Here is a 26,557-nt window from a genome sequence, read left to right as displayed (position 1 = left end):
AGGGAGGAGTAATTCAAATATGCATGGAGGGCTGTTGGGACAGAATCAGTGTGCGTATTGCAGAGAGGAAGGACACTGGAGAGCGCAATGCCCACATTTGCAAAATAGAAATGGGGCTAGTCAGAGAAGACAGCATAGGGGGAACCCGGGAGCGAATGGACCGAATAGAAATAGTATGCAGCAGCACCATAATAACTAAGGGAATCAAAACCAAGCTCAACATCAGAACGCTCCTAACCAAAATCAGGGCCAGCAAAACCAACAGTATGGGAACCAGAGTGGGGGAAATAGAGGAAAGGATGGGAAAATGTTTGATACACAACCAAATGCGTACTACAGTAATAGCAGTGATTACACATCGGATGATGTGTTATTTTCCCAATAGGACAGCCCAAGACAGGGGTCGGAACCAGTGTCTATTCCCGTGAATCAAAAATGACCCTACGTAGAAATGAGAGTTGGGAATGTGGAGCACAACTTCCTTGTAGATACGGGAGCACAAAAGTGTTCAATAGACCATCACTTGATTCCGGATATACCACTGTCCGGGCAAAGGAATATTTCCGTAGGGTTTGCAGGTACACCAGTAATTAACCCAGTGTCCCAATCAGTCCCAGTAACCATTGGTCCTTTTACTGAACATTGTCCATTTCTCTTAACAGAAAATTGTGGGGAAAATCTCTTGGGATTGAATTTATTGAAAAAAATGGGTGCAGTTATTCATTGCACTCTATATGGGGTGTTTTTGACAATTTGGCCACAGGATGCCCCGGTGTCTGAATTTTTATCTAAACCTTTGCCAGGAGAGTTGAGTAAGGTGGCAATGTTTGAAGATAGAGCCAGTAAAGATCATTTTGAAAAAAGGAGTCACGCTGCCGCGTATTCCACAGTATAAAATTTCGGCAGACGGAGAAAAAGGATTGAAAAGTATTGTTTCAGATTTGGTGAAATTGGGAGTAATTGAAGAGATTACAGGCAGTACATGTAACAGCCCGATTCTTCCAGTATACAAGAAAGGAGGTAATGAGGTACCCTATTGTTTCATAATTGATCTACGCGCGTTGAACAAGGTAGTTGATCCACAATTTCCTTTGGTCCCAGACGTCACTACGATTTTGACAATGATACCTGCCTCAGCAGAATACTTCAGTGTAATTGACCTAAAGAATGCTTTCTTCAGCATTCCGGTGGACAAGGACAGTAGATATTTGTTCGCGTTCACATTAGGAGGACGATCATTCACAATCACGCGCATTCCGCAAGGATACACGGAAAGTCTGAGTATTTACAGCAGAGCATTGAAGGAACAGCTAGATATGCTAGAGTTGCCAGCAGGGTGTGTACTATTGCAATATATAGACGATTTGTTGATCGCCGCGGATACAGAGGAGATTTGTAAAAAGAGCACTGTGTTATTGTTATCACACCTAGCAGCACATGGCCGTAAAGCAAGTTTGAAGAAATTTCAATATAATCGAAAGGAGGTGGCTTATTTGGGCTACCTACTTTCGAAAGAAGGGAGAAGACTCACGCCAGAGCGCACAGAGAGTATTGCTGGTATGCCTATTCCAAAAACACAGAAATGAGTCAGAGCCATAATAGGCATGGCTTCTTATTGCCGGTAGTGGATCGGTAATTTTGCAATAATTGTGAAGCCAATGGTGGCATTGACGAAGAAGGATGTTGTGATGCCTTTGCAGTGGAATGAAGAATGTCAGAGAGCATTTGATTTATTAAAAACTGCACTGTGTTCTGCTCCAGTTTTGGGCACACCGAATTATGAGAAGATTTTTAGACTGTTTGTATGTGAATGTGAAGGATGCGCATTGGCTGTTTTGACACAGGAACAAGGTGGAAGAAATAGGCCATGCGGCTATTTTTCTTCCGCGCTGGACCCTATAGCGTGCGCACTGCCATGATGTTTACGAGCTGTTGCAGCAGCTGCTGCGTCAGTGAAACAAACAGAAGGCATGGTATTGGGGCACCCTTTAGTCTTGATGGTGCCACATGCCATAGACATTCTACTTAATAGAACACAGACGCAACACCTCACTTCTGCTAGATTGACTAGATATGAAATTGTCCTGTTCGCACCCCACATCCAAATCATGAGGGTTAGCGCTTTGAATCCTGCAGAATTAATGCCACTGCCCACGGAAGAATTTGGTGACAACGAATCACCTCCCCATGATTGCTTAATGGTTACTGAGGAAGAAACGAAGGGGAGAGTTGATTTAACAGATACCCCACAAGAAAAACCAGATGGAGAGTTGTTCTGTGATGGCTCTTGTTTTAAATTACCTGATGGCACATCAACTGCTGCCTATGCTATTACCACACTGGAGAGTATCGTAGAGAGCAAAAGAATCCCCTACAATTCGGCACAAGCCGGGGAGATAATAACCTTGACCAGAGCCTGTGAGATATCTGAGAATCTGAGTGTGAATATATACACTGACAACCAGTACGCCTTTGGCGTAGTTCATACCTTTGGCCGACTTTGGGCTGAGATGGGTTTCTTGACATCACATGGGGCCAGAATTCAGCATGGCCCTTTGATTGTACGATTGCTGTCTGCACTTACGTTTCCAAAGCACCTAGCAATAGTGAAATGCAAGGCGCATAAGAAAGTAACATGCAAAGTGGGAGAGGGAAACGCATTTGCAGACAGGATTGCGAAACAAACTGCCACTGATTTGAGTACCAAAATGATGACAGCACAGACCGAGGAAGTGCCCTGCATGATAGAAGATGGGATTGCCACTTTGAAAGAAATGCAGGCGGAAGCTACTGCTGATGAGATACAAGGGTGGGCTGAGGGCTCTGCAGTACTAGATCTAGAAGGGTGCTGAGTAGACAAAAATAGTAAAAATTGGATGCATCCCAACTCCTATGTAACTGCAGTTGTCACGATGGCCCACAGTCCTACTCATATTTGTGCCAAAAAAATAGTCCAGCATCTAGCCACGGTATGGGAAAACCCGAACATTAAAAGAAATGCTGAAAGGCTGGTACAGAACTGAATCACATGTCTACAACACAATGTAGGGAAGGGAACGGTGACTCCAACAGGCAGTTTTGGCCCTCCCTCTATGCCTTTTGAGGTAATCCATTTTGATTTCATAGAGATGGAGAGATGCCAAAACTTGAAATATGTCCTCGTGGTGATATGTGCATTTAGCAAATGGGTGGAGGCATATCCCTTGAAAGACTGCACTGCAATGAGCACGGCGAAAGTGATGTTAAAAGAATACTTTTCCCGTTTTGGCCTGCCCCGTGTCATATGGTCAGATAACGGTCCACATTTTGTGGGCGCAGTAATATTACAGATTTGCGCAGGTCTCCAGATCGATAAACGATTCCATTGTTCGAGACATCCGATGTCTGCCGCTCTTATTGAACGTCATAACGGAATTCTGAAGGCCAAGATTAGCAAGATATGTGCAGGGAGCAAATTGAGTTGGGTGGATGCATTTCCAACAGCGCTGTTGTGCATTCGTACGTCTGTACAGGCTAAAACTGGGCTCTCCCCGTATGAGATAATCATGGGGAGGTCGGCGAATGTTTGGAGTGCCCCACAGCCGAAGCGGCTTTGCGAAGTCAAGCATCCTGTGCTTAGTACTTATTGTGGACTGTCAATACAAAAACTGCATTTGATTTATCAGCAGGTGCAGGAGGCTTTACCCGTGAGGTACACTGGTCTGGGGCACACGCTGGAGCCAGGAGACTGGGTGCTGCTAAAGAATTTTGAACGAAAGTCATCATTAACACCCAGGTGGCGCGGCCCCTATCAAATACTTCTGGCAACACAAATAGCGATCCGTGTGGATGGGAGGAAGGCGTGGATACATGCCACACACGCCAAAAAGATCCCACTGCTGCTGAAATACTTGCCTGATCGAGACGACCAGAAAGAGACAGCAGCCCCAGAAACGAAAGAAACTGTTGCCAGTCCCTTGCCGCAGGATCTGTCTAATCCTGAAGTAAAGCTTGAAACAAAGCCTGGAAAGATTGCCATAAAGAAGGAAGGGCAAAGAGTGCCCCAACATGGCCAGCAGAATCTACATCACTGCTGGCTGACACAAAACGCATACCACTTTGGCGCCCACCAGCATCTGCCATTGTGCCACAGCTGGAAACAAAATCTGCATCACCGCTGCGGCGCCCACAGCCACCTGTCATTGGGCCGCAGGACTCCGAGGTTGAGTCTGGAAGTGCACCAGCACTATTCATTGACCACACTGTACCAGGAGCGAAACGGTACAATCTACGGCTCCAAAAAAGGAGTGATCGAATCTGCATTAATTTCATTGATCCTTTTCATAATTTGCCTCTGGTTCCCATCACGGATGGAGAAGGAACTGGAGGTCTAGAGGAGAGAAGCGTGAGAGTTGTGCAAATAGGGCAACTCAAGACTCGCAGCTCCTCGGTGCGATCATAAAATCCATGTGTTCTGAACCCGAGCAGACAAGCGGGGCGCACATGGTACAAAAGGCAATTGATAAACTGTTCTGGAGTTCTTTGGAGCAGTGTGCAGAAGCATAAGTGATCTTGCCTAGACAAATAAGCAATCCAGGCTGCGAAGGACTGGCAGAATGAACTGTTGACATTTATTAAACCAATTGACATTCGGGCGAGTGCCGCAAGGAAAGACATTGGGGACGACAACTGCGGAAGAAGAAGGACCGTGAGAGAGAGAATGCCAGAACCAACTTTAGCCTCCTCCTGCACCGCTGCTGATAACAAATTAGCTATAGAGACTGTAAAACTAGGGAAAACACATGGTAAAAAAACTGTATGCTCATCTCAACAATAGTTATGTGTATCATGAGTATGTTAGCACCGATAATGAAAGCATTGATATTATGGTACGTAGAAGCCATACACCCGTTGGGGATGCTCTTACCAGTAATTAATATGTCCACTACTGAAAGCCCGGTTCATGTCTTTACACCTTGTCCCCGATGGAAGAGAGACACAGAGAAGGGTATGGGAACAACACATTATTATTGATAATGAACATGACGGATGCAATTTTAAAAAAGAATAATTGCTGGGTATGTGTCCATATGCCACAGCATGCTGGTAAAGGAATAGGTTGGTATGTACAGCCATTACCATTGAGTTCTGCATGCAGTGCATCTCTAAGTACGTTGTTCTATGAGAAATGGAATGAGAGTGGTACGGGTCAATTAGATAGAACAAACATGAATGAATTTGAGGAAATAATTATGAGACCCATAGGTTGTTCTATATTTCATAGAGTGCGAGTGATAATCCCAGAACCTACGCCTAAAGTTACACGAAAAGTCACACTACAAAAAAAGCAAGATAGATTGTCTATGCCATCTAAAACATCAGTAATCACGTTTTCTGTGAGAGCAGAAGGAAATAAAGATGCAGTACCCCCGTCCTATACAGTGAATTACAGCCCACAAACTGTACCTTTTTGCCTAAAGAACAATGGCTCCTATTCAGTAGGAACGTTTACTAGATGCATGAATACAGCAGTTCTCAAGAGAGAAGTAGAGCCAGTGTATGTAGGTGATCCTGTCTTATTTTATATGTGGAGAAAAAGCATATCCCTGGTTTCCTAGAAACTGGGGAGGCACAAGTTATTTGGGTCTACTGTTCCCAGGAGTGTTCCTCTTAGAAACAGCGGACATAGCCAGATTATCCAGACCTAGGCCGCGAAGAAGTACAGAAGGCGCTTTGATTACAGAAGACTTAGCAAAATCATTCATACCATTTTTGGCGCAAGCATTAAATTCCTATAATAAGGCAATTGTCCAGAATATTAGAGAATACAATAAACATAGCAACAGATATACTATACAACATGACGTTGGAAGAAAAAGGAATTAGGTTAATGACGCTCCAAAATAGAATGGCTCTTGATGTGATCCTGGTTGATCGTGGGGGAGTTTGCAAAATCGTGGGATCAGCGTGTTGCGTATTCATAAATGACTCCACCCCTACAATTTTCGAAGCAATAAGGAAGTTACACGTCCTAAGCTCTGAACTCCATACCATGGATGGGAGCTGGGAGGCAGGGTCCTGGTTTTGGGAAATACTACGGTCATGGGGATGGAAGTTAATTGCTATACTAGTAGTAGTGTTCGGAATATTTATGACTTGTTGTTGTTGCATACACTGTCTGCCCATAGTTTGCACTGAGATGAGTGAAGAGTGTATGCAGATGGTAACCCAAAAACGAACCCATGGACAGGATAACAAAGACACCCATGAAACAAGAACAATAAAAGAATTCATGGCCATAAATATTGGAGTCAAGGAAGACGCATATAGTAGCATGCAAGATTCAGGTTCAAATTCAGATTCAGATACTTCAGATACATCATCAGAGGAGGATGCAAGGTATGGATGAGACGCTTGGCATACGGCCAAAAGGAGGGTTTGTCAGTCCAGAAAAGTGGACACCTCTCACGATCAAAGGCAATGTATTATGTTGGCCGAAGACCAACCGTCTCATGTACTGAATGGCAGAAATACAGGTTCATAAGCTTGACCAATGTACGGCCATTTTTAATGTAACAAGGGTCGCCACTTTGTCCTCTAACGTTTCTCATTGCTTTCTGTTCAAACTGCTTAGCTGAAAGCCTATTCTGCTTATTCTGCTCCACTGTTACATTGTTGTTCAAACGTGAAAGAGCAAGGCCGTGAGGCTGCAAGATATTTGTTGAACGCTAACGTAGGCAGCCACAGAGAGGAATGCCCAGTCCCCTCCTGCACGTAGCCTTGAAGGAGAGCAACACGGCATTTAATCATTCACAGATGCCAGCTAGTCTCGTTATATGGTAGAAATGCTAGAAAAGAAACAGCTAAAGGCTTGAATTATGCTTTTCTTACGGCCCCCCTTTCCAGAGCCCTGCAGAGCGTGCTGACTCCCAGGACACGAATAGCAACTAGGAGATAGCAAGGCCTGGAATGTGACTCTTCCCCCGTATGTAGCTTGCTTGCAAGAACAGAGGCACTGTGTTCTGTTCAACAAAGAAATATGTCTCCAAACTCGCAATGTTGCATATTGTTGCTAATATGGATATTTGAAGGTGTCATATTCGTCGAAATTGTCAATAATCAAACCTAGTTCAAAGAAACTATACAATGGGCGGTGTTAAACATGTCATGACTGATTGTAAGATGTTAATTTTGTATATATGTAACTGATGTACGTTATTCTCTCTCTTGCATCCCTCGAGGTCTGGAGACACATGTCGCGGGGCGTGAGACCGAGTTGGCCAACTGAGACTATTTGCTTTTGCAATAAATCCTAGCTTTTGGGAATAGAACCTTGTGTCTGGCGTATCTGTCGTGTGTGGTGATTTGCCTTGTTTCCATAACGCCTTGGGTAACGTAGGGGCCCCTTCATCATAGCTACCTCTTTTTTATCACTTGCTCATACTTATTACTTATTCTTCTAAATCATACGTATTTATATCTCTTTTTCATTTTCTATTTTGTTGTCTTCACTCCATGACGTTCTTCCCCATGTTTTCCAAGATTACTGTTAGACCTCGCAATTTATACTCCTTTGAGGGTGTTATATTGTTTCAACTTTACTTATGGCAACATGTTAATGTTTTTTCACTCCATGCTACATACGTTTCAGCTGTTAGGATCTTTCCGCTAATACTCTGATGGCGATAAAACTTTTCACTTGGAATGTTAAGAGGAGTGGGTCCCCCTATCAAACGTTCTAAGATTATTACGCAACTTGCCAAACAAAAATCTGACATAATTTGCCCCCAGGAAACTCATTTAAGTTCTGGCACTGAAAATTGCAAAATTAGAGCTCCTTAGATAAGCCACACACTTTATACCAATGCGCTTGACAAGAAATGAGGAGTTTCCATTCTAAGAAGTAAAAGATTGAAATTCACTCTGGTTAATAAAGAAAAAGACCCAGAAGGCCGGTGGATTATTGTAGACGCCATTATAAATAATCTACCAGTCACCAATGTCAATGTCTATGGCCTAAATGCCGCTTTCCCAATGTTTTGGTCCAACTTACTAATTAAACTATCTCCCATGAATCCGGATAAATGTATCTTCTGTGGAGATATGAACCAGATTTATGACTTTGCTCTTGATCGAAAATCCTCATCAAATTTCATCAATTCCAAATCTCGAAATAATTTCCTAAATTAGGTACAAAACCTTAACTTAATTGACTCATGGGGCTGTTGTCATCCTGAGACTAAACACTATACATTATATTCCTCACCGCATCAATCCTTCTCTAGATTAGATTATGTTTTTGTTAATTCTTCCTTAACTACTTCTATCCTAAACTGGCCCAATAAACTTATCCACTACTATTGAATGAACCCCCACCTCTAATCTCTCCCCTAGGTGGAAATGCAATTTGTATCTTCTTAAAGATCAATCCTTTATTGATGAAACCAATTTGTTCATCAAAGAATGATTCTTTAATAATCGTCCCGAACACACCTCCTTGCATAATAACTGGGATGCCTTCAAACATCTCTTAGGGGTTTTATTATTCAATGCGTCGTTATCAAAAAGAGACAATCAGAATCCATGCCTAATACCCTCTTAACCTCTATCAAAAGCCTTGAACAGTCATATTACACAAATCCAGATCCCAATATCATGAAAGAACTATTAATTAAATGTATTGAATTTAATAAAATCTACACAAGCAAAACTGCTAACTTAGGCCCAGAACCAAATTACACTATGGTTCCAACAAAGCAGGCAAAATGTTAGCTTCTTATTTGAAAATGAAGAAGGAAAAATCCCTCATAACTCCTATTTCTCCCAAAGGCAGCAGATTAACTCTTTTCTTGATTTCTACTCTAAACTATATTCCTCTGATCCCTCCATCAATCCCGAAGAAATGAATTCCTTTTTCTTTTTTTGTAAACCTTTATTTTTTTAGCTTGATGATATAACAGAGTACAGGCAGAGGCCCAACAGGGGCAAGCAATGACAATTTACGATACATGCCAATAGGACAACCATTATTCTTTGGCTCCACATGTATCAGCGCAGGAGGCGCAGCAGCGTAACAGACATCTGAGTCAATAGGAGCTCAAACCCCAGCGAACAAAGGGGAGCGGGAGCCCAGCGACGCAGAGTCAGAGTCTGTGTCGGAAGGTGCCATGAAGGAACGAAACTTCAGCCAGATATTCCTGGGTCTTGAATGCGTTGGTTGTTGACTAGACCAAATCTCTTCTGTGTCCGAAGCCCAGGTCACCGCCCTAAGCCATTGTGTGTGTGAGGGTGGGGTAGGGCGAAGCCAGCATTGTAAGACGCAACGAACAGCCAGTAGCATGCAGAGGCCAGCTAGCTTCTTGGAGTCACGGCTCAGGCCGGGGAAGTCGTGAAATAGACACAGCAATGGGGACGTGGTTAATCTACAATCCAAAATGGCGGATAAGGTGATAAATACCGACTCCCAGTACAGTCACAGTCTGCGGCAGGACCAGAGCATATGTATATATGTGGCATCGTCCGTCCCGCATCTGGGACATCCAGGGGAATGATCCCTCGACATGTAGTGTAATCGGATCGGGGTGGGATGGTACCTATGTAGGACTTTGAGCTGGATTAATATGAAACAGGGATTGAAGGACACGTTGTGTGTGCGCGAGCACATGTGTTTCCCGCGTTCATCGGTCATCTCAATGTCCAAGTCCTGAGCCCATTTGCGTTTCAATTTGTCGAAGGAGGGGATCGTTCTGGTTTGCACCAGGGCATATAGTCTGGACACTTTCCCTCTAAAGGATTTGTAGTCACATAATTTCGCAACAAGCGGGTCGTTGGGAGGCATCGTGGAGAATTCCGTGTATCGGACCTTAAGGACCTTTGGGAGGGACGTGTATTGAAGCCACGCTGATGGCTTCTGTCGAAGAGCGGCAGGTAGGTCTGACCACTCGGTGAATTTGCCATTTTCGAAGGTATCGCGGATCACCTCGAAGCCCCTTGCGGCCCACCGGTGTATGATGGGTAACGGTAGATATGAGACCCCAGGAAGAAAGTTCCATAAAGGTAGATCACCATGGAATGGATGAGGCGTGCCTAATCGTTTCAAGGTTTTAGAGAGAGCGAGGGAAGTGCTGACAACGGGGTCCAGAGACTCCAGCATGGTCGGCAGAGGGGCGAGAATTAAGGAGGGGACGTTGCGGTTGTTGACCGCCATCTTCTCAAGCCGGACATGAGGAGGGGGGTCCTGTGTATTGAACCAGAAGGAGGCAAACTGTGCTTGCGCTGCCAGCCAGTATTTGAGAAAATCGGGGGCGTTAAATCCTCCACCCTCCTTGGGGGTGGATAGAGTCGAGAGTTTCAATCGGACTGCCCCAGAGTGCCATAGGAAAGTGTTAATGGTACGAGTCAGTGTCTGAAAGAAGCCGTCTCCGGGCCATAGTGGTAGATTGATAAACTTATAAAACAGTTGTGGGAGAACAATCATCTTTAGGACCCTAATCCGACCAGCCAGGGATAGTGGGAGTCTCGTCCAGCCCGAGACCTTTTCAGTAAGCTTTGTGAAGTAAGTCTGATAATTCTCAGCAAACAATGTCTTAGGGGACCGGGTGACTTCTACACCCAAGTAAGTACATTTTTACTGGGACCAAGTGAATCCCATAAGGTCAGGAGGGGGATGTGTATTTTCTGTAAGTGGGAACAGTTCACCTTGAGCCCAGAGATGCGCCCAAAGCAGACAACGTCCTCTAGGATAGGGGCAAGATTGATATCTGGGGAACGGATATAAAGTGGGGCATCATCAGCGTATAGGGAAATTATGTCCGCCTGGCCCGCTGATCGCAGCCCCCTACGTACATGGCATTGGCGCATCATATCGGCGAAAGGTTCCATGGCTATAGCAAAAATTAAGGGGGAAAAGGGGCAGCCCTGCCTTGTGCCTCTGGCAACTAGGAATTGAGAGGAGCATCTGTCCTTGTTGTGGACCCTGGCCACCGGATTGGTGTAAAGTAGACGAACCCAAGAACGGAACCCGTGTCCGAATTTGCATTTTTCAAGGACCCGCCAAAGGTTTCCCCAAGACACCGAGTCGAAAGCCTTCTGCATATCCAGTGTGGCAGCTACTGCCTGAACATCCGAGCTGATTCTAGTAATAATGTTAAATAACCGCCTCAGATTCAAAGAGGTGGAACGACCCGGGATAAATCCTGCCTGATCAGGATGGACAATATGCGGCATGAAAGGGGATAAGCGTAAGGCTAACATTTTAGCAAACATTTTTACATCGCAGTTGATCAATGATAAGGGGTGATAGGAGCCGCATTGGGAAGGGGATTTGCCAGGCTTGAGCAGGACTGTTATAATGGCTTCCCTAAGAGAGGGATGGAGCTCGCCTACTTCACAGGCCTCGTCCCACAAGGCCATCAAGCGGGGAATTAGGAGCGGTTTGAAGCGCTTATAGAACTCTACTGGGAGGCCATCAGGGCCAGGGGATTTGCCAGATGCCCGCAAGTCAATAGCCTCTGAGAACTCCTCTGCAGTGAAGGGTCCTTCAAGAATGCTGTTAGTCTCATAGGAGAGGACTGATAGATGAAGACTGTGTAACAAGGTGTCGATCCCTGCTATAGGAGTGTTCCCATCCTCCGAGTGGAGGGCTTCATAGAATGCCAGGAACTCTGCGTTGATATCTCGTAGGAGTGTGGCATCAGCTCTCTCAATAGGCAAGATGTTTGGGGAACCGAACTCGCGTCGGATGAGTCTGGCCAATACTTGGCCCGGTCTCTAACCTTCCCCATATTTTCTCGCAAGATGGGGGCCATCAAGGAATTTTAATTTGCGTTCTGCGTGGGACCGAAAGATGTGTAGCTCAGCACCCAAGGTCGCTAGTGTCTCGGATGATTGATGAAGGGCATACTGAGATTCGAGAGATGCTAGGGCTGCCTCGCTTTTCTAGATATCCCCTCGAATTGCTTTCAAAATAGCGCTTTCCTTCGAAATAGAGACGCCCCTAATGTAGGGTTTAAAGGTTTCCCACAAAGTAGAATATGTCTGTACCAAGTTAGTGTTTATCTCAAAAAAATCTTCGATGGTGGTCTCCACCATCGATGCAAAGGCTGTGTCGAGTAAGGAATACAGCTTCATTTTCCACCCCCGAATTCTGTAGTAGTCCGGGCCCCAAGAAAGGGAGACAGTCACAGGGGAATGATCAGAGAGGGTTCTAGGGAGGATTGATTGGTGTGAAAGACTTCTAATCAATATATCCGACATCAACCACCTGTCGATTCTCGAGTGCCAGTCGTGGACTGAAGAATAGAAAATGTATGCACGGGACTCAGAGTGTAACAGTCGCCATGCGTCTACAATGGCTAACTGTGGTAAGGATGTCAGAATAGTGTATGCTGCTCTAGAAAGTTGACGAGGTCTGGAGCCTGACCTATCAAGATCCACATCCAATATTGTATTGAAGTCACCTCCCCAAAGCAGCGGTACCATCGGGAAGCTGGCTAATAGAGAGGCTAAGTGAAGGTAAAATTCAGGGTCATCCACATTAGGGCCGTAAATGTTCAACAGTACCAGTTCCTTATTGTGCAGATCGCCATGGAGCAAAATATATCTACCCAGCGGGTCCATCTGTGAGAATCTACAGTTAAATTTAAGACTTTTATGGATCAGTGTCATGACTCCTCGACTCTGGGTAGAATAGTTAGTGTAATATCTTTGAGGGCCCCACCCCTTAGCAAACCTTTCAGAGTATTCGGTACACTAATGCATTTCTTGGAGAAATAGGATTTTTGCCCCATGGCGCTCAGCATGTAATTGCAATTGTCGCATTTTCTTATAGTTATCAAGCCCCCACACATTCCAACTCATGAACTTTATATCATTATCGCCATCTAGAGTGGAAGGGGTGGACAGACCATGTGGTACAGGGCAGTAGCAATCTAGGGCCTGATGCCCCGACCATGTAACCGGGATTCCTTTGGGGATTTGACCAGACTGTCATTGCGCCATACTCCGCCCTTCCTGTGCACATCAAGCCTTTTTTAACATAACGCCCATCCCTTCCCTCCCCTACCCACATCCCTCCCCCAATTAGAGGTATGATAACCCCATAACCAAATAACCAAATCCAAATCAACAACATCAACGCCTGGGGGCCTGTGTGCTGGCCTGGCGGCGATGCTCCGAGCTGGGGGCAAAATGAGGATAGAAGTATGCGTTGGAGTTATTAACCTGAAAATCATTTAGGAACACATATCGAGGAGATCAGAACATCCTAAGGGAGAAGTAACAGAGCAAACATAGCCGGCGGATGGATCTCCCACTTTAGTAGGACAGGGTATACCCTCCCCAGTAGGCGGCTAAACATGTAACAAATGACAACAGGATAACAGGTTCTTATACAGTCAACCAGGGAAGTGTTCATCGATGAATTTGGAAGCCTCTTCTGGGATTGTGAAAAAGAAGACCTGATTAGAGTGTTCAATTCGCAACTTGGCGGGGTATAGCATGGAGTATTTAACTTGATGGTCACGTAGTCTTTTTCTAACTGCCATGAAGGTTTTGCGTTCCTGTTGAACCGCAACTGAAAAATCAGGGTATAGATGGATCCGAGCCGACCCCAGGAGAAGCTCCCCCTTGACCCTCGCCGCTCTAAGGAGGGCATCGCGGTCTTGAAAGTTCAGGACCCTGGCTATGATGGGGCGGGGAGGTGCACCTGGTCTGGGTTTGGCTGATAAGGCTCGATGGGCTCTTTATATCGCAAATTGTGGTGAGAGTCTGGGGGAGTCGAGCAGCGAAAGTAGAGTGCGCTCCAAATAGTCTTCCATGGGTTCTTTGATGACATCCTCGGGAACCCCAATTATGCGGATGTTATTGCACCTGGAGCGCGACTTGAGATCCTCATTCTTTTTGGCCACCTCACTTACTTGTCTGGACAATGAGGAGACCTCCGCCCGAAGGGCGCTCAGGTCATCCTCTGTAACCCCGACCCTCGTCTCAATCTCAGTCACAAGGCTGTCTGTTCTCTCGATGTGCGCTTTTATAGAGGATATGGAACCATTCATGTCATCTAACTTAGAATGTAATGTAGTGAACCCTTCACGAATGTACTCCATCATTTTCTGAGAGTCTACAGAGTTCGGGGGGTCGAGGTGGTGGGCGTGGGTTCCGGTTCCTCCTCTGCCTGCCTGAACGGTGTCTTGGCAAACATATTAATGGAGCTCTGTTTTTTCCTCCCCCTGCACCTTTAGTCATGATGAAAGATGGGAACAGGCCAGCTGGCCCGGAAGCTTGCGTGTACAGCAGATGTGCAACAGAAGAGAACAACCTAAGGTTATGTCACGCTCACCTGATTCCCACGGAGGCGCAGGTCTGGCTTCGAGTGCTGATGCTTCTTCAATGGTGAAGCGCAGGACTCTGAAGATGGACTCACTGGCTCGCAGGAATATTCCCCTGTGCGTGAAAAGGGAGTATTACCTACTGACGGAATAATGCTCAAGCCTCCCACTCCCTTCCAACCCTCCACGATACCCTTCCTCGATTCCCCGTGAAGTCTCACCTTAGGGTCAGGAAGGATGAGCTCTCCATCCTGCATCTGATGCAGGGGTGCGTTGAAACCCAGTTACTTCACTGGATTGAGGTTTGATGGGAGTTCAAATAAGCTTGACCATTCAGGTAAGGCGCTGTAAGAGTTCTGTAGCAAGTTGAAAAGTTCAAGCTTAATAATAATGTTCATTGTCTTATTGCAGCAAGCGCTAATGCTTATGTCTTTTTCCCCTTAGGGGCCGGGGTTCGGAATGCCGGAGATATGGCGCCGACCCGAAGTGAAACGTGCTGTTCCAGTAAATGACAGGTAAGTTCTGGATGAGCGTTCGGGTAATGTCTTTGCATTCGCTCATTCAATGTCTTTGTCTTTTTTCCCCATAGGGGCCGGGGTCCGGAATGCCAGGAAGCGGCAGGACCCGAAATGAAATGGGAATTACCCAACAGGTAAGTCTTAGAAGGAAACTGAGCTTTTCCTACTCCCTTCCTTCTCTCACCTTGTGTTCTTGTCTTTTTCTCTCTAGGCTCTGGGAAGTGGCTGCGGATCTGGATGATCGCTGCTAAAGATGGAGGTGCCCAGGAAAGGTAAGTGAAATACAGCGCTGCAGCGATCAAAGCGAAATGCTTTTAAAATGATGTCTTCCCTTTCAGGATTGTCGGTGTGATGTCTCTGTGATGCTGCTTTAGCAGGTAAGGTCCTCTTTCTCCCCAATTCTCTCTTAGCAGGTGACCCAGGATGCTGACAGGCGTGGCTGAAGTCCAGAAGCAGGAGCTGACACGGTGAGTGTCCAGCTGCGAGGAGCAGAACAACGCGAAGCGTGAGTTGCTGATCGGGTGTGGTTTAAATAGCTTTGGAAGAAGTTCCTGGTATGTATCCTTCCACCGATCAGGTATGTATCCTTCCCCGACCACTCCCAGGGAATGTAGTCCCACAGGTAAAGTAGTTCCATTCAGGCCTCAAGAGGGCCTGGATGTAGCAGCATGGTCTGCATCAGGTAAGTGCACATTAAAACACTTGAACACATGTCTAGCTTTATGAGCCTGGCGCCTAAGGCGCCAGGACAGGGGCCCAACATGAGCCTGGCGCCAGGGCTGTGTCCAAAGGGCCCCAGCTTGGGCCCGTTGGCACTTCCCTGGGGGAAATGATGCCTGCCTCTGGGGTTGCTGGGTCGGACCTGGCTCCTTGGAGGTAGGCATCATGACAGGTTAGTGGGCGATGGAGGACGGTAATGGCGCCCACGGAAGGCTCCCCGGGGCACGACTGGGCTGCAGGATCCTGGCACCCTAAGGGAGAGAGGCGCCCGGGACCTGCGGCAACAGGACTTATAGGCGGGCTTGATTGCTGTAGTATGAGGTAGATATACAGATGAACGAGATATCCAAAGTTAGGAGTGTATGGTAACAACACGTTTAGCAGTACTCTAGTTAAGGGTGCGGGAACAGGAGAGCCGGGGAGCAGTGCGGGTACACTACAGTCCTAGGGCTTTGTGATTTCAAGCGTGCCCAACGGGGGCCCCCCACAGCACAGAACGAGCAATCCAGGTTAGGGACAGTGACAAAGTAGAAGATCCCAGGGGGCAGATAGTGCGCTCCAGCAACAAACGTGCAAGGATCCCAGCGTGCGGAGGGAGGAAACACCGGTAGACGTCCCACGGCGCTGGAGTGATGGTAGTGTATGGAGCTCCAGTCGCAGATTTACTGTGCAAACCACCCCAACGCTGAACCCGGGTGGTCAAACAGTCCAGAATTAAGAAGAAGGACGGTGGGATCAGGTTACGCCTAGGAGGTGCTTAGTGCCCCAGTGCGCTCTCCCCCAGGGCCACCAGCATCAAAGTCGATGCCAGGGGGTATGCCACTCCACTGATTCAGTAGTCTGGGCGCAAATTGGCCTGTCCAAAACCAAGACCGCTCAAGTGGGCCGCGTTCCCCCACACAGCCAAGTTATGAAAGTGGCCGCTGCTGGACCAGTCACAGTAGGTGCATCTGTTGCCAGTTGCAGGGGCCCAGAGTGGTCGCCGCCCCCCCTCCCCGCGTGACGGCCGCTCAGGTGCGGGTAGGCCACCGCGGGCAGCTCAACGTCCCCTGGGGGGGGCGAAGCCAATCCAGGCGGCAAGGTGGTGCCGACATGCAATCCGAGGCCCACCCCCCCGCAGGGACTCACCGCCGAGACCGGATCGCACTTGTATGGGAGTGCAGAGACGGCGTACCGCTCCAGCAGCAGACGCCTCCAGTAGACGTGCAGAGCCGGCCCACTCGATGCACCTCCAGGTGGGAGCAGGGGGCATCCGCGCCGCGCTCAGGAAAGTCGCGGGATCCGGGAGGTGCCCCCCCAGGCCTCGTCCACAGCAGCTCTTCAGAGAAGGAGCCCCTTCCCGCGGTGCCTCCGGAACTCGGGCTCGAAGGGAGCCCCTCCCCCAATGCAGGCCGCGCGCCTCTGACTCCAGCAGCAGCTCTCTCTGGAGGTGGCCGCCGGCTGCACAGCGCCGCCGGTCAAACTATGACTGCCCAAGGCTCCGAAGCAGAGCGAGCCCAGTGATTGAGTTTCGGGTATAAGGTGCAGCAGTTATTCATGTGGTAGATCCTGCTGTCCCTCTGTCGAGTAGACACGTAGCAACGCCGGATTATGCTGATATTACGCCACTCAGCACAGAGCTTTCGTCTAGGCGGCCATCTTCGTCCTGCGCAACAGCGCCCCCATGAATTCCTTTTTCAAATCTAATACTAAGAGGAAACCCACTAGTCAGTCTGATTTATCTTATCTTAATAACCCCATCACCCTTACGAAATTAAACAAGCTATATCAGATCTCAAACCCAATAAAGCTCCCGCCCCGATAGATTTACTTCTGATTTCTATAAAACTTTTATGGACTCCATAGCTAAACGATTAGATTTGCTCCTCCCTAAACTTATACACCCTGATCAATCCGGATTGATCAAAGGTTGCTGTGCCTCATCCAACACTATACTTCTATTTAACACTATGGCCTATTCCCAAAATTCACATGAACCCCTCGCCCTTCTTGCCCTAGATGCTGAAAAAGCTTTTGATCGGTTGTCGTGGTCGTTTATGTTCCACTCCTTAGCTTGGCATGGCATCCCCCCTTCCTTTATTAATTTAATTAAAATGTTTTACGCTTCACCTACTACTCGTATTCTCATCAATAACTCGTTCCTCTCCATTTCGTGTAGAAAGTGGCACTCGACAAGGATGTCCCCTAAATCCCTTACTATTCAATCTAGCATTAGAGCCCCTTCTCCAAAGTATTAGAATGAATGTTTATATTAAAGTTATTTTTATAAATGATATTGAAATTAAGCTACCGGCTTATGCTGATGACATCCTTGTGAGGAAAAAGGGTTTGTGTGCTTGGAAGAAACATGGTTAAAAAAGGAATTGTGCAAAAAGGGGGGTTTGAACTACACTTCCCATGATTCTTTGGTTGACAGTTGGCTGCAGGCAATCAGGTGCAGCCAACTGCTATTTAAAGGCTTCCCCGGCCCGTGCTGCCTCCTGGTGATTGATGGCGTGACATGGGCCGGAGGAAGCAGAGTGCTCATTTCGGAGCACACAGAAGAATATTGTCTACAGAAATGGGGCCCGGAAGGTTTTCTTGGTGAGCCCGGGCCCGGAGGTGAAATCTTCAGCTCTCTCGGGAGAGCGGAGCGGAGCACGGCAGGAGACGGTTCTACGCAGGAACTACTCTGCCTAGGGAGGTGCCGGAGAGCCCCCCCAGACCTCAGATATGTTTACCATTGAATGTTTGTTTGTGCGCATTTTTAAGAAGAGCATTACAAACGCGCAGTGCCTGTAAATGTGGCTATTCGTATTTATGGTAAAAAGGGAACGCAGGTTTTCCCCCAACTGAATTCTTCTAATTCCGCATTATTGTTGGTCCGTTTGGAAACACGCACATGAGTCTGAGATCAAGATTAACTCTGTTCGCATGACGTAGCACGAGATTCACTCACTCTGAGGAATAACTCATCAGGGTGAACACGGATTGTTACCGCATAACGTGAAGTAACGTTATGTTGTTCATTGCTGCATTCTGTGTTAAGTCCCATGGAATATCCTGTTCATCGTTTTGTTTCATGTATTAAGTGGAGTCAGCTGTCAGGAAGGAGGAGTTGAGACACGCTTTGAGAGCATGATTAATTAAGGAATTCATGTCTGTGTTTCATGAGTTTTCAAGGGTCTACATGTGTTCATGAATGTACTGCCATGTGTATGTGCTTCTGTTTGTTGCTATTCACCGGGAACTTGGCATACTAGGGTGGTCAGTTGGTATTCTAATTAAGAAGAATACTAACAGCTAATTGCCGAGGCAAGCTTGTATGGTTATCTGTTCTTGTTTGTATGTCATTCACTTCCCCTTTTCTGGTTACCCTAAACACCCCCTACCTATCCACAACTTCTTCCTAACCCTCTTCCCCCTTTGGCTGCCTCGAGGTACCTGTGTTAATTGCAATCGGGAATCCTTGTCAACCAAGGTTGGAGGAGTCATTCCATTTGGCTTCCGTGGCTAGGGTGGAGTTGTGTATAATCCAGAGGTGTGACAATCCTAATATATCTTTCTGAACCTACCCTATCAATCCACCACTAATTTAACATGATAAATAATGTCTCTACTGTATCTGGTTACACATTAAATCTCGATATATCAGAATTCATGCCTCTAACTAATTCTTGTAATCCTACCAATACTCCTCTATCCGGCCTATGTTTGCAACCCTCCCACATTAAATATCTCGGGCTTTTCATAGCTAAAGACCACTATCAACCTCAATACTAATTATCTTATTGAGAAAGTTACAGAAATGACTTAAAGATGGTCATCCCTTTTTCTCTCCTGGTGGGGACGATGGGACACTATCAAAATTATGATCAGTCCCATTATTTTATACTCACTTTCCATGACTCCCACCATAATTCATACTTCTTTCTATAAAAAACTTGACTCCCTCCTTCTTAAATTTCTTTGGAATCAAAAAGTCTCACGCATATCCATCATTAAATTAAGACTTCCCAAATCCTTAAGAGGAGTAAAATGTCCTAACTTCCAACTATATCACAAAGCCTTTATCCTAAAACAATTAGTTTTACTCAAACAGTATGAGCCCCACCCAGATAATGCCCCCCTATGGATAAAAGTTTAAATTGGTCATATTTATCCCCTCTCAATTTTTCACTTCCTAATTAACTGCTCCTGGCCTAACATCTCCTCTTTTCCCTCATTACATTTCTTTAAAATCATATGGAACAAACTCCCTGAAAACTTTTTTTCTAAAACTGATCCTGAAAAAATCTTTCTTTGGTTCAATAAGCAAAACTCTACCAAACTCAATCGTATTGTTATACGTAGATGGTACTCTTCAGGTATTAAATGTGTCAAACATTTAGTTCACAATTCAACTATTGTCCCTTTTTCAGATATATGCTCACGTTCTAATATTCCTGTGTCAGATCTTTAATCAAAACAATCTCTAAATCCTTAGCTACCTTTAATAAAAAATGTCTAAGCCCTCTCTTTAATATAATAATTAACAATGTATCCACTAAGGCTGTCAAATTTTATTCGATATTAAACAAATACCCATCGTCCAAACACCCAAACCTCAATATTATGAGACAATGGGAAATAGATTGGGATTTGCAGATTTACTCCGAACAATGGACCAAAATTTGGAAGATGTGTCAGGCTACATCTCCTGCCGCCAGTCTTATACAAAATTACCTTTTCATAGTTCACTGGTCCTTCCTAACTCCTATGCGCATCGCCAAAAATTTAGATAGTTATTCTAATAAATGTTGGTCTTGTTATGAACCTAACGTAGATTTTATTCTTTTAATATATAATTGTAAATTTGTTCATGCGTTTTGGTCTACGGTTTGGTCACGTTTGCAGTTAATTTTTCATTTAACAGAACCATTATCCTTGGCCAACCTTATGACTGGCTTCGTTGCCAATTCAGCTATAAGATAAATAGATTTTGTTTAACCTGTTTATTAATATTGCATTTCAAAACATTACTTTTAATTGGAATAACACTACCAATTTATCACTTAATATTTGGTGGAATTCTATTTGTTCAATGCATCATGTAGAAAAATGTCATGCTGTTACATTTGATTGTTTACATAAATTTGACAAAAAATTGAATGTATTCTTGGAATATCGCAATGCCTATGTGTAACTGAACATATACCTTGCCCTTTCTCCCTCCTTCCCAATTGTTCTGTGTTTTGTCTGTCTGTATCTATACCCCTAACGTCGCGTTAATATTTTGCTTCATTTTATTAATTATCAACATTGTCTTTATGGATTATGTAATTAGCTTTTCAACGTATTCTAAATTCGTCATATAAGTATTGGTACAACAAACCTTTACAGTTTCAAATGATTAACAGTTTTTTTCTGGATTATCTGCCTTTCCAATATTCTAATAAAAATCTTTAAAAATGAATAGTGCAATCCTCAGTGGGCCATTGTTTATAGACAAACTGCCTGATCACAAGTTTGGCAGTAACCCTTAAATGCGGCGGTAATGCTATTACCACCGCATTTAAGGGTCTGCCAAATCACGAGTTTGGCTGGATTTACCCCCCGCTCTGAGCTGGGGTAAATCCGCCACGAATTTGCCAATTTTCGGTAATACCACTGACGGTAGTAGCGCCGAAAATTCCCCATTGGGCCCAATGAGGAATTCTCGAATGGGCCCAATGGGGAATAGGGAATTACTGTTCTGCCAAACCCGTGATCTGGTGCTAATATCACTGGGGGGTTTGGCGGTAACGCTAATAGCCCCGGCAGTAATACAGCTGGGCTACCGCCCAACTCGTGGTGAGGCCCAAAATCACTTGTACCGTTTTTGCCTATGGCCAAACATTGATAATTGTGCTGATATAGGTTTGCTAAATTCAGTTGCACCCGTATTTGGAGCATTTTCCACAAAAAACAAGCCATTTTGTACATTCATTTACTCCAATTTGGAATGTGAATTCATACTCGGTTTCCGTTATTGCAGATTTAAAAAATAAAGTACATGACAAATGTTGTTCTTTCAGGCTTCCAGCTGCAATATTAATTTTAAAAGTCACTGCTTTTGTTATTAATATTTTTTCAGTTGTCCGTGATATTGAAATAAATCAGCAATACAATGCAATGTCAAGTCAGATGCTGAATTCTTACATTTCCTTGCGTGCTGGATAGAAAAGTGCATGGCAGCCTAATGCGTGACTCGCCTTTTATTTCTCAGGAGGACAAGTACTACATCAAAGAGAAGACCGATCTTGGGGCGATTGTGCTCATTCGCCTCCACAAGGAGCGATTCTTACTCTCACTCTTACCTCCGGACAGCTGGTACTGCAGTCATGTTACTGTCATATCCCCTGGAGGAATGACCTACTTCTTCCCATGTTACCGCTAGATCGAGGGCTTCGTGACGGTGGAGATCCCGGAAGGGACAGGTAATGCAACACACTTACTATTCCCTGGCAAAAAAGCTCTAACACCCATCTCGTCAGGATATGAGATCATTTTCTTTTTTTTGGTTTTGAAGTTTCAAATTTTCTTTGATTTTAGGGAAAATTACAAAATCCCTATTTTGATAAGTTTCCTGTGCAATGAGATGTGAACTCAGGGATTATTTTTACCACAGTTTCAGGGGTGGTGATGCAGAAAGTCATCACAACAAGGATGATACCAACATGTGCTGAGCTGCTTTGGGCGAGACACACATCCATGGCTCTCACTTTAAGAGTCATCAGTGGCAGCCATATTTGACGTTGTTGGGTTGAGATAAGAGGAGGTGATAGGTTTTTGACACCAAATTTGTACTCGTTTTGGGACTAAGATTGGAATATCATTGCACAGGGGAGAGGGGATGTGGTTGTGTATGGCAGCAGATACATACTAAGAAAAGAGAAATTATGTGCAAACATAAATACAACATTGCTCAGAAAGCGTTCTAAAACACAGTAAGTCATCCAACTAAACCTGCATTTAGAAAATGTCCACTCCCCATCAGAAAAAAGTGTGACATTCAGATGTCATGGTTGCCTTGTCTGACCTCTCCTTTTAAGTATCATATCATTGTACCATAAAGCACTAACATTTATGTACACAAACACACGCGCACACACTGTGCTGCAGTCGTTATGACCAGTTTCCTTGTATTCCTTTAGAAATACAACCTGCCATACGCCAATACATTGCTCTTTTCCACCTGTCTTTGCACTACTCCCAAATTTCAGTATGCCAATTTATCAAGAACTCTAACATGATACAGCCCTGCTAATTTCCTCAATTCTGATCACCCACTTCCATCATTCCATTGGCACTTAATGAGTAAGCATGGGCGAATCAGTTCAAGCTATTCTTGGATCGCTTGAATTTGTGAGCCAATCTGAGCTAGTCATACTTTTATATTTGTGTGGGGATGTTCAAGTAGAAGAGCTTTGAGTGAGTTTAACCTCTCATTTACATCAAAGCAGATGCAAAGTGCAGTCCTAGCCCTGCCATGTGATTTGTGAAGGAGGAAGCTGAGTTACCATAGCTTGGGCGCAAAAGAAGGGTAGGGAATGTATGTGGACTAGGAACTGAGTAGGATTAGAATTACTGTAGAAGTCAAATTAAAATAGGGATCTAGATAGGACTTTTTTAGGAAATGGGGAAGACATTTAGCACATATTTTGCATGAGTTAACCTACAGCAGGCTGCGCACATATTTCAGGGTTGAGTGCTTCATTTGCTGTGCTATCTGACCAGCTGTCATGCACATGGATGAGAAACAACACAGGAAATAGAAGAGTCCCCATCTCGAAATTCCAGCGAGTCACGACACGATGATGACCAAGACAGGGATTGTGTCCCATTCTCTGTCCCAAGGATACGAGACCCCCAAGGACAATGGCACAGACCCAGGGCATGGAGGGAATGATGCAATGCTAGAAAAGGCTGATCTGGAACAGTGCCAGTGCAGCAAGTGACAGATTTTTTGTCAACTTGCAGTGAAAAGTCTCATCAGAAAATGGCATCAAAGACCTCACAGTGCAGGTAGTCCGTGTGTGACATTCACATTACCACCACCATAAGAGTGTGTGCACAGAGCACTGAGGGGACTTAAGCAGCCATATGAGCAAAGAGACAAAGGCCATTTGCGGCCCACAGTGGATATCTTCTGTCTGGAATTACTTCACGATGGAACAATGGCTGAATGGTGCCACCTGTTCTCTGTGCAAGAAGGTCTGAAGGTCTACTGACGGAAGACTGGATTCAATGTTTGTACCTCCGCACTGCGGGCCTATATGATGCAGCACCATCCACTTGCTTGAGACCAAGACCCGCGGCTTCTACAACATTCACCATATGCCCAGTAGTTACCAGCCACACTGCCACTAGCATCCTGTAACATCACTATAAACACTTCTGATGCTCCAACAGTATACCCTATATCTACCCCAATGTCACAACCCACAGCATCCAGACTTCATGTGAGTCACTCCCCCTAAGGCACCAGCCTACTGCTAAAAGGTACAATATGATATGATATGATGTATGACATTTATAACGCGCCTATACACAAGTGTTTCAAGGTGCGACGAGGCAAAGGAAGGGGAACAGAGGGAAGACAAAGACAACGATCTTACTATGCCATGTGACATTGAGATTGCGCAAGTGCAGGGGAGGGGCCAGAGGGTAAGTGTGGGGGAATGGTGAGGGGGCAGTGCAATACATAGGATCAACAGAAAAGAATAAATACTATAAATAAATAAGTAAAACAATATTTAAAGTGCTGCCAGCTAGTGGCAAGTACAGAAGTGCAGACATCAAGTGTCAACAGCTGGTGGGGACTGTGAGATACAGAAACAGCCCTCAAGTGCAGGGGTTGCCCGGGAGGCAGTGCAGGTGTGCAGCAGGCGGTGGAGCTGACCTGGGCCCAAGATCAGAGGGTGGCCAGGTGACAGTGCGGTTTCAGTCAGGAGTTCAGCAGGGGAGAGGAGGAGAGAAAGCAGAAGCAAAGAGGAAGGTCTTGAGGTGCTTCCGGAACTGGAGATGGTTCAGTTTCAGGGAGGCTTTTCCAGAGGGAGACCCCAGCCGAAGAGAGAGATCTCCCACCAACTCATTGCTTGGAAAAACGACTGACCCTGAGGGAGCTGGAGGCGGATGAGTGAAGAGCTTGAGAAGGTGGGTTTCCAATAGATGGCATCCAAATGTAAAAGCCTGTCTGATGATTGCTAATATGACAGTAAAGTTATCTATAGAGTTATTGTTCAAAGACCAGGGTTTAGGCAGTGCCTGAAAAAATTCCCAACCACTGGTCTACTACACCGTTGTTGATCAATCAGTTTATTGATGCAGACAGAATGGCATTTGATCAGTGTGAGGGAAACAAAGTCCACTTCACCGCAGACATGTGAACCAGTGGCCAAAGCACTGGTTGCATGGCCATCATTGTACACTGGGCCACCTTACCCGCTTGTACCATACATCAGTAATCCCTTGAGCAGCTATAAGAGTGTACTGCTTGTCAACAGGCCACCCTGAGCATTGATGAGCTTGATGGAAAAGCCCACGTGGGAGTTCACTCCCTGAAAGAAAGCGTAGAAGATGGTGGAGTTATGGCTTACACTCTTTTGTTTAGAATTGGCATTTGTGGTGGCTTCCTTGTTGCTGCAGTCCTAAGATTTGGTTGTACCATGAACGTCCCTTGATGCGCCCATGTCATTCAACTTGTTTTCGCACAATTTAGTGGGCACTGCAAGCCAGAGTATGCCATGACTGGTGTGGCAAAGAAACTCCACTGCCATTTCAGCATGTCCCAAAGGCATCTTGAAAAGCGTAGGTGCACTACAGCTTGCCACACCACCATCTAAAGACAGCTGCTCTGACTTGATGAAAGTAAACTCTCCACATTTTGTAGTGTGCACATGAGTAGAGCAACGTAGTGACTGACTACTGCGAGAGCTGCAACTGGGCATTGGATGGTATATACTTCACAGCTATTCAGTCGCAAATGCTGAGTGGTGTGTGAGAAACCTGAAGGTGTCTCCCTGTCTAGTCCCCGGGGTTCTGGCAAGGCATTACTGACTTAGCTGCTAAGGAATCTGCACACAGCCTTTCGCGGGGTTATAAATAAAGGGCAACAACATTGAGTGCCTTCTGGCTTAATTCCACAACCGACTCTTTAAACTCATCTTGACAAATTTCCATCAGCGTGTCAGTGAGGAGATCCTGGAAAACTCAGAGCAAGTTGTCCTCACAACTTGCAAAGATGCAATGATGAGGCAAGTGGAAGTAGAAATATCATAGTACACACTCAGTGCAGTGCACTCAAGAACAGCTGACAACATCAGGCAGTACCAGCCCGTTTCTATGTGCAACTAACTCTGGTTCAGGAGATGGGAAGAGGAGACGTCTAGACCAACTTCTCTTCCACTCAGGTATGCTGAATGCTCTAGGGCCTACAACAAGGTGTTGCAAAGAGCCTACCTCTGCACAAACAGTGGATCCATGTTTCCATGGCACATGGTTGTTGTGCAGGGATGATGGTTTTGGGCTGGATAAGTGGTCCATGCGACATGAGTGCATATTCATTTAAGGATTGACAGCCTGAGCTGCCACCCCTGCTACTGTACATTTGAAAGAATGTTTAGTGCTGGCAGGGCTATTGTGTCACAATGCAGGAGACTCGTCTCTGAGGCCCGTGTCAAACAATTGATATCAGAGATAACCAAGAACCCATCCCAGGTGACCATGGCAAGAAATGTCCACATTTTAGTACAAGGCACTGGCTAGATGCGTTATGGATCGAGATGATGATGCAGAAGGCACTGGGTGGTGAAAATGGGATGGCTGTGCTGCTATGTGGTGGTGAGTGACACTGAAAGCAGTGGTAATTCTGATGGTGGAGGAGCACGAGTAAAAGGACCGATTTGACTGAGGTGTTGACTACTGAGGTAGGCTTGGTAACATACATTAAACTTGAGTCAGCTTAGAAGATGAAGCATGAACAGCACAACTGCATCATGAAAGGTGTTACAT

At 45.5% G+C, this 26,557-nt stretch overlaps 1 pseudogene; it reads left to right on the top strand.

The window, feature by feature from the left end:
* The window catches only part of LOC138568627 (hydroperoxide isomerase ALOXE3-like), a 935,706-nt pseudogene that overhangs the window by 259,775 nt on the left and 649,374 nt on the right, over nt 1–26,557 (top strand).

This window comes from Ambystoma mexicanum, chromosome 1p, assembly GCF_040938575.1.
Source record: "Ambystoma mexicanum isolate Mex_15411 chromosome 1p, UKY_AmexF1_1, whole genome shotgun sequence".
NCBI classification, from domain to species: domain Eukaryota; kingdom Metazoa; phylum Chordata; class Amphibia; order Caudata; family Ambystomatidae; genus Ambystoma; species Ambystoma mexicanum.
This window is presented reverse-complemented; position numbering and strand designations above follow the sequence as displayed.